This window comes from Hemicordylus capensis, chromosome 8 (assembly GCF_027244095.1).
Source record: "Hemicordylus capensis ecotype Gifberg chromosome 8, rHemCap1.1.pri, whole genome shotgun sequence".
In the NCBI taxonomy this organism is placed as follows: domain Eukaryota; kingdom Metazoa; phylum Chordata; class Lepidosauria; order Squamata; family Cordylidae; genus Hemicordylus; species Hemicordylus capensis.
The window spans coordinates 15,112,724-15,121,657 of record NC_069664.1 but is presented as its reverse complement, the minus strand read 5'-3'; positions in this window follow the sequence as shown (position 1 = coordinate 15,121,657).

The window sequence follows — 8,934 nt, the reverse complement described above, 5'->3', positions numbered from 1 at the left end:
GGAGAGTAAGGAATGGCTGTCATCTTTGTCAGAAAAATTAATCCCCACACTGTTTATTTACATTCATGTCTATTCCACCTTACATAGAGCTGGTCTATGGGAGGAAAGCTAGTCTTGTGGTAGCAAGCTTGACATGTCCCCTTTGCTAAACAGGGTCCACCCTGGTTGCATATGAATGGGAGACTACATGTGTGAGTACTGTAAGATATTCCTCTTAAGGCATGGAGCCGCTCTGAGAAGAGCAGAAGGTTCCAAGATCCCTCCCTGGCATCTCCAGATAGGGCTGAGAGAGATTCCTGCATGCAACCTTTGAGAAGCCACTGCCACTCTGTGTAGACAATACTGACGTAGATGGACAAGTGGTCTGACTAGGTATATGGCAGCTTCCTATGTTCCTATCCCAAACATTTTAAACATCAAATTGCAGCAGTGAACTTCCAAAGCTACACACACACACACACACACACACACACAGAGCATTAGGACAGAATTCCACATCATCTACATAGAATGAAAAGCTCAGCATTGCCTCCACCCAATATCGGCTTCACCATGGCCAGCCAAAGTCAAAAGCTCTAACAGCTTCACTAGGAGACCCATAGCCCATTGAGCAGCCCTGGATTAATTATAAGGCAAAACAAGCACGTGCTTAGGGCATCAAGGGAAGGGGGGCACCACAGAGTTTCCCCCCTAGCTATCATGCCCTTAATTCTTTCAATGAACATAAGAACAGCCCTGCTGCATCAGGCCCAAGGCCCATATAGTCCAGCATCCTGTTTCACACAGTGGCCCACCAGATGCCACTGGGAACCTACAGGCAGGAGTTGAGGGCATGCCCTCTCTCCTGCTGTTACTCCCCTGCAACTGGTACTTAGAGGCATCCTGCCTTTGAGGCTAGAGATGGCCTATAGCCCTCCAACTAGTAGCTGATGATAGACCTCTCCTCCATGTTATCCAAACCCCTCTTAAAGCCATCCAGGTTGTTGGCTGTCATCACATCTTGTGGCAGAGAATTCCACAAGTTGATTATGCATTGTGTGAAAAAGTACTTCCGTTTGTTGGTCCTAGATTTCCCGGCAATCAGTATCATGGGACGACCCCTGCTTGTAGTGATGTGTGAGAAAGAAGAATTTCTCTCTATCCACTTTCTCCATACCATGCATGATTTTATAGACCTCTATCATGTCTCCACGCAGTCATCTTTTTTCTAAACTAAAAAGCCTCAGGTGTTGTAGCCCTGCCTCATAAGAAAGGTTCTTTAGGCCCCTGATCATCTTGGTTGCCCTCTTCTGCACCTTTTCCAGTTCTACAATGTCCTTTTTTAGATGTGGTGACCAGAATTGTATGCAGTACTCCAGGTGTGGCTGCACCATAATTTTATATAAGGGCATTATAATATTAGCAGTTTTATTTTCAGTCCCCTTCCTAATGATCCCTAGCATGGAATTGGCCTTTTTCGCAGCTGCTGCACATTGAGTCGACACTTTCAATAAGCTATCCATCACGACTCCAAGATCCCTCTCCTGGTCAGTCACCAACAGCTCAGATCCCATCAGTGTATACTTGAAGTTAGGTTTTTTTGTCCCAATTTGCATCACTTCACACTTGCCAACATTTAACCACATTTGCCATTTTGTCTCCCACTCCCCCAGTTTGGAGAGATCCTTTTGGAGCTCCTCACAATCCGTTTTGGATTTCACTACCCGAAGGAATTTGGTATCATCTGCAAATTTGGCCACCTCGCTACTTACCCCTATTTCTAGCTCATTTATGAATAAAGCACCGGTCCCAGTACAGATCCCTGGGGGACCCCACTTCTTACTTCCCTCCATTGTGAAAACTCTCCCTTTATACCTACCCTCTGTTTCCTGTCTTTCAACCAGTTAGCAATCCACACATGTACTTGTCCCCTTATCCCATGACTGCTAAGTTTCCTCAGGAGTCTTTGATGAGGAACTTTGTCAAAAGCATTTTGGAAGTCCAGGTATATTATGTCAACTGGATCACCTTGATCCACACACTTATTGACACTCTCATAGAACTCCAAAAGGTTGGTGAGGAAAGATTTACCTTTGCAGAAGCCATGCTGGTTCTCCCCCAGGAGGGCCTGTTCTTCTATGTGCTTTACAAGTTTTTCCTTGAGGATGCTTTCCATCAATTTGCCTGGAATGGACATTAAGCTAACCGGCCTGTAATTTCCTGGATCGCCCCTGGATCCCTTTTTGAAAACCAGTGTTACATTTGCTACTTTCCAGCTCTTCGGTACAGAGCCTGATTGCAGGGATAAGTTATATATTTTGGCAAGGAGGTTAGCAATTTCACATTTGAGTTTTTAAGGACCCTTGGATGAATGCCGTCTGGCCCTGGCAATCTGTTAGTTTTCAGTTTTTTGAGATAGGTTAGAATATCATCTCTTATCACTTCTATCTGACTCAGCCCTTTAGCTTCCATCCCTGAAAAGTCTGGTTCAGGAACACGTATATGCTCTGTATCCTCTGCCATGAAGACAGACACAAAGAACTCATTGAGCTTCTCTACAGCTTCCATATCCTCCTTAATAACCTCTTTCACTCCCTCATTGTCTAATGGTCCAACAATCTCCCTGGTAGGTTTCCTGCTTCTGATGTATTTAAATAAGTTTTTCTTATTCCCCTTGATACTTTTAGCAAAATGTTCCTCAGACTCTATTTTCACCTCCCTTATTGTCACCTTGTATTTCACAACCACACTCAACTTTAGTCGATTTTTTGTAATTGTTTTTATCCGACGTGTTCAACTTTACTCTGCATTGTTTGTTTGTTTTTAAAAAACCGTTTTCTTTGGCTTGGTGAGCAACTAAAGTTTCGAGAATCTACTAAACTATGTATCTGAAGTAAAAAGTCATTGATTTGTGAAAGATTACTGTAAAGAGCAGTACAACATATTGATAAAACTTCAGGAAAAGATGGTCTAATGTTATGATGTCTGACCTTGAAGATGAAATATTTTTCTCAATCATTCCTTCTGTTGCAGCTATTTATAAGCAATTATAGGCAGTGGAACTGTTTTGTTTTACCTTAAAAAATCTAGAAGAAAACTTTTAAAAAATTTAAATAAATATTGAGGTATAAGTAAATAATTTGCTTGAGTCTTAATGTCTTGTCAGTTAAGCAATGGAGGGGGCCGAGGGGGGCACCATTGTTGGGCTGTGTTTAGGGCATCAGTTGCCCTTAATCCAGCCCTGCCATTGAGATAATCCAGAGAGGTCTGTCTGGAGTTGCCACCAGCTCATCTAGTGGCGACTCAGGAACAGGCATTCTCTGCTGCCACCCCAGGACTTTGGAATATGCTTACCGCACGGCCTCCCCATCTCTGCTGGCTTTTTAAAAATCTATAAAGACATGTTTATTCACCCAAGCATTTTAACTATTTAACTTGGTTTTAAATTGTTTTAATGTTTCAATTTTAGTTTCACTTGGTTTTCTGTTAAAAACCACCCAGAGGCATGAGTTTGAGGTGGTGTGCAAATATAGAATACATATATATATATATTAAAAGAATAATTGCCCCTAAGCAGATTATCAGCAGCAGAAAACCTCATGGACTGGCAAATGTGAAATGGTAGGCTTAGAACCACACGAGAGCCTTAGTGCTCATGCAGGTGCATTTATGCACATGTGCACTAGAGACAAGACGGCTCTGCCTCCCACTCTCATTGTACTAGAGACACAGAGAAAGGGGCTGAAACCCAAAGAACAACACCTCTGACAAATCGCACTAGCAGAACTGTAAGAAAGCATGCTGTAAAGGCAAAAGCAGGACAAAATAGGGACCGTTGATTTAGCAGGGACAATCCCGAGACTGTCACTGATAAATGGGGACATTTGGAGAACAAGTGGAGATGATCTCCCACCAGAACATCTTCAGGCCTACATGAACCCAGATGCTTTGCCACCAGCTTCCTGACCATGTAGGCTTGGCAAAGGGCAAGGTTCTCAGCAAAGAGCTCACTCTTTCTGCGTTTCTCAGCCCTTGTTTTGGGCAGCTACGCTAGTCTGCAGCCATAGCAATGCCTAGCACACTCCGTTCCAAAGAAAGCGTATCATCTCAGCAATGCTAACTGAACTCTCCCCCACAACCCTGGGTGGGATCAAGAGAGAATCCTTCTCACACCTCCACCCTGTCAAAAGGAACAGGCCTTGAAGAGGCTGCCGACAGGTGAGACAATACCTACTAATCTCACCTGTCTCTCTGCTGCAGGCAAAGCCGCTTGACAAGCTGCTGTGTTTCCTCATCACCAGCCTGACAACGTTATCCTCCAGGCTTGCACCACACCTGTTATTTGCTGTTGACAGAGAGAAGGGAGATCTGGGGCTCACTCCCTCAGCATCGAAGCTGTAGCTCTGCTCTGGTGCAAAGCAAAGACTTAGAGATGTCAGCACCATATGCAACAAGTCTCTGGTGACCCTCTCTCAGGCGATATCAAATTTTGTGCCACCCAGTAAAACGGCAAATACAGGACTGCAGACTACAGGAGAGCAGTATCACTGTGACCCCTTCTAACTGGGCAAAGAGGCACCTTTTACCATGGTGATTCTCTTTCTTTAGGAGGGGGAGAGTAACTGGCCCTATCCACCCCCAGCACAGTACCTCCAGTGACTGTTGCTGGTGTCTATCCTATGTTTCTTTTTAGAATGTGAGCCCTTCGGGGACAGGAATCTATCTTATTTATTTATTATTTCTCTGTGTAAACCGCCCTGAGCCATTTTTGGAAGGGCAGTATAGAAATTGAATTAATAATAATATGAAGAAGAAGAAGAAGAAGAAGAAGAAGAAGAAGAAGAAGAAGAAGAAGAAGAAGAAGAAGAAGAAGAAGAAGAAGTATTTAATAAGAAAAGAAACTGGCTGACACCCAGAGCAAGGAAGCACCAGTGCACTAGGGAAGGGGCAATTTTTGACACCCTCCTCATCCCCAGGAAGCCATCTGGAAATATATCCCTGAGGGCTGTGCAGCCCTCAGGGACTGCTCCTCTCACTGCACTGGTGCTTCCTTACTCTGGATGTCAGCCACTAGTTCCTGGAGCACATAATGGAGTTAACACCCATTTTTAGTGGTAGCCCTAAACGTATGGCTATTCATTTGATTGATCTAGGGAAGTGGTTCCTAACCTGTGGTCCGTGATGGTACTGCAGGCAGTCCGTGGGGTGGGGGAAAAATAATGATAATGTAATAATAATACAATCTCATGTATCATATTTGATGTTACATTATTATTCACAGTGTAATTCACTATGTTTGTGGGTTAGCATACATTAGAAATAGCTGTGATTTTAATATCCCTTGATATGTCACCGCCCTGAGACCTAGGGTTAGGGCGGTATAAAAATGTGCTAAATAAATAAACAAAATAAATAATATGTAAGTTTGACTCCCATCAGCCATAGACTAGGTTAAAATGTTTAAAATGGCTTGCTGATGTGGTGACCCAGAAAAGCTTTCAGTGGCAATGCATAAAGGAAAATTCTGGAAACCTAGGGAGTCTAGGGAGTGGTTTTTTTCTTGTTTGTGTTCACAAAGATGGTTTCAAAAATTCTGCATTGGTCATTGTAAACTGCTATTTTTTATTTTATTTTTTTGCCCTATAGAAACAACTTCTAGACCACAGCTGACAGTGAAAGGACTTTGGCTGTCCTGATGGATGTCACCTTCCGCCTCTGTTGCTGACACACACAAAACCCCCAAATATATATGGAATTAGTGTTGTTTGCAGCAACAGAAACTGCTGTTGAGAGAGACGGGGCATCTTTTCCATGCATGCAGTTCTCCAGTGCTATAATTTGATGACAAGGGTTAGAGCCTTCCACGCTAAGAAATTGATAGGCAAATCATTTCTTTACATAGGAACATAGAGGAAGCTGCCATATACTGAGTCAGACCATAGGTCCATCTCGCTCAGTATTGTCTACACAGACTGGCAGCGGCTTCTCCAAGGTTGCAGGCCCTTGGAGTCTCTCTCAGCCCTATCTTGGAGAAGCCAGGGAAGGAACTTGGAGCCTAGATGCTCTTCCCAGAGCGGCCCCATCCCCTAAGGGGAATATCTTACAGTGCCTCACAGTAGGGGTGTGCATTTCGGGTTTTCGGTGATTTGGCTCGGGACCCGAGCCGAATCACCCTTGTTCTGTTCTGTGCCCGAATTTTGCTGACCCGAATCACCCCCGTTTCGTTTTGGATTCTGATTTAATCTGAATCTGAATCCGAATTGATTCGGATCAGCAAAAAGGACCCTGGAGCCAAAAGAGTGGGGTGGGGTGGTAGTGCCTAATGGGTGTAGGCTGCCACCCCAATTTCAGGGGGGTGGGACAAAGGGCTGATTTTTTGTGAATTTCTGAAGTTTTTGTGTCTTTGGGGCAGATGGGGGGCAGAAAGTGGATCTGCCCCAAAAGAGTGGGGTGGGGTGGTGGTGCCTAATGGGTGTAGGCTGCCACCCCAATTTCAGGGGGGTGGGACAGAGGGCTGATTTTTTGTGAATTTCTGAAGTTTTTGTGTCTTTGGGGCAGATGGGGGGGCAGAAAGTGGATCTGCCCCAAAAGAGTGGGGTGGGGTGGTAGTGCCTAATGGGTGTAGGCTGCCACCCCAATTTCAGGGGGATCGGACAAAGGGCTGATTTTTTGTGAATTTCTGAGGGTTTTCTTGGGTGCAGCAGAGTGCTAGACACCCCCCGCTTGCCTCAGAGAACATCCCCCCCAAAGGGGTAAGTTAAAAAAAATGTAAAACAAATTTCTACATAAAAATGTTTGTGAACCGAACCGGACCAAAGCAAGGGGGTTCAAGGGGGTGCTGGACCAAAGTGGCCAGGTCTGGTTCAGGTCCAATTTGGACTCAATCTGAACTGGACCAGCCGGTTCCATGCACACCCCTATTGCCTCAGGGCAACAATGGAGAACTGCGTAGTTAACCACCAGACGAACAGATGGCAATTTCAGATGAACCTCTCCTGATGGCGATACTGAACATTAAAAAAAAAATCAGCTGCCCAATTACTTGAGTGAGCTTTCTTAATCAATCAAAAGGATTTTAATCAATGAACCTAACCAAATGATGACTCAGTTTTGCAGCCCTGACTTAAATAGAATATATTCCGTCCCAGAATCCATTCCTTAATTATCAGGGTTGTCTGTGCTGTCAAAATAATCTTACTCATGACTTCTGAGTGGGCCAGTTTCACAGCAAAGGAAGACAAATTAAGAGTCAGTCAGGTAAAGTCAGGTCAAATTCATTAGTGATATAGTGATATGGCCTTTATATATACCCCAAACCCCAAATATAGACATACCAACAAATATAAAATATATGAATGTACCATTTATAGATACCAATGTTAAATATCTCACCCAAAACACAAGATATTTTGTAAATATCTATCTATCTATCTATCTATCTATCTATCTATCATGTTTCTATTCCACCTGATATGTACAATTCTAATCATTAATTGATTATCTATCTATCTATCTAACACATTTGTATGCCACCCAAAATGCAAGTCTCTGCCAAATGCCAAAACAATGCAGTAACACCTTGGGCAGAGGTAGGCAACCTTGGCTTTCCAGTGATTGCTGAACTACAACTTCTATCTTCCCAAACTTCAAAGTATTGTGGCTGGGGGAGATGGGAGTTGTAGTTCAGCAACAGCTGGAGAGCAAAGATTGCCTAGCCTACCCCTGGCCTGAAGAGTGGATATCTTACGACATCATCTGCCTAGGAACTTTATCTACCACCAGTGTTGCCAGGAAGGGTCAGGAGTCATGGATTATGCTGCTGCCATGTGTGAAGCAGTTCTTCCCTGGAGACATCTGTGACTGCCTAGCCTGGTTATTACATAGAACACCCTGGGGGTGGGATTTCCCCTATGGTCATGAGTGAGTGAGTGAGTGAGTGAGTGCCATCAAGTCATTATTGACTCTTAGCAACCACATAGATAGATTCTCTCCAGGATTATCTGTCTTCAGCTTAGCCTTGAAGGTTTCTCATTGGTGCATTCATGGCTGTCGAGTCCATCCACCTTGCTGCTGGTTGTCCTCTCTTCTCTTTCATTCCACTTTTCCCAGCATTATGGACTTCTCAAGGGAGCTGGGTCTTCACATAATGTGTCCGAAGTATGATAGTATGAGCCTGGTCATTTGTGCCTCAAGTGAAAAGTCTGGACTGATTTGTTCTATGACCCATTGGTTTGTTTTCCTGGCTGTCCAGGAAAGTCTTCTCCAGCACCAGGGTCACTATAGAACCTTTAAAGAGCAGAAACTGGAACAACAACTATAATACACATCACAGAACACGTAAGGGGATGGGGCATTCCACTCTAGGGTTCTGGGTGGGGGAGCAAAGAGAAATAATGGGCATCATGCAATGCACTGTGGAAGGGAGAACTGTGACTGCTACGGTTTCTCCCATCACTGCAACCCTGTGGTGGGGAAGGTGCTTCATCCAAAAGACATAATTTAACTGCACTTATTTAAGGTACAGAATTCGCATACCAAATTGTATTTAGTGATCTTGGGTAGGGTATGCACCAATTACAGGGAGGAGAGCTGGTCTTGTGGTAGCAAGCATGAATTGTCCCCTTTGCTAAGCAGCGTCTGCCCTGGTTGCATTTGAATGGTAGACAACATGTGTGAACGCTGTGAGATATTCCCCTTAGGGGATGGGGCTGCTCAGGGAAGAGCATCTGCATGCTTGTGTGCTGAAGGTTCCAAGTTCGCACCCTGGCATCTCCAGGGAGGGCTGAGAGACTCCCATCTCTGCAACCTTGGAGAAGCTGCTGCCAGTCTGTGTAGGCAATCCTAAGCTAGATGGACCAATGGTTTGACTCAGCAGAAGGCAGCTTCCTATGTTCCTTTGCTCGTCATATAAGCTGCTGATTCTTCTTGTCTTGCAGTCATGGCTGAAGCCTCAGA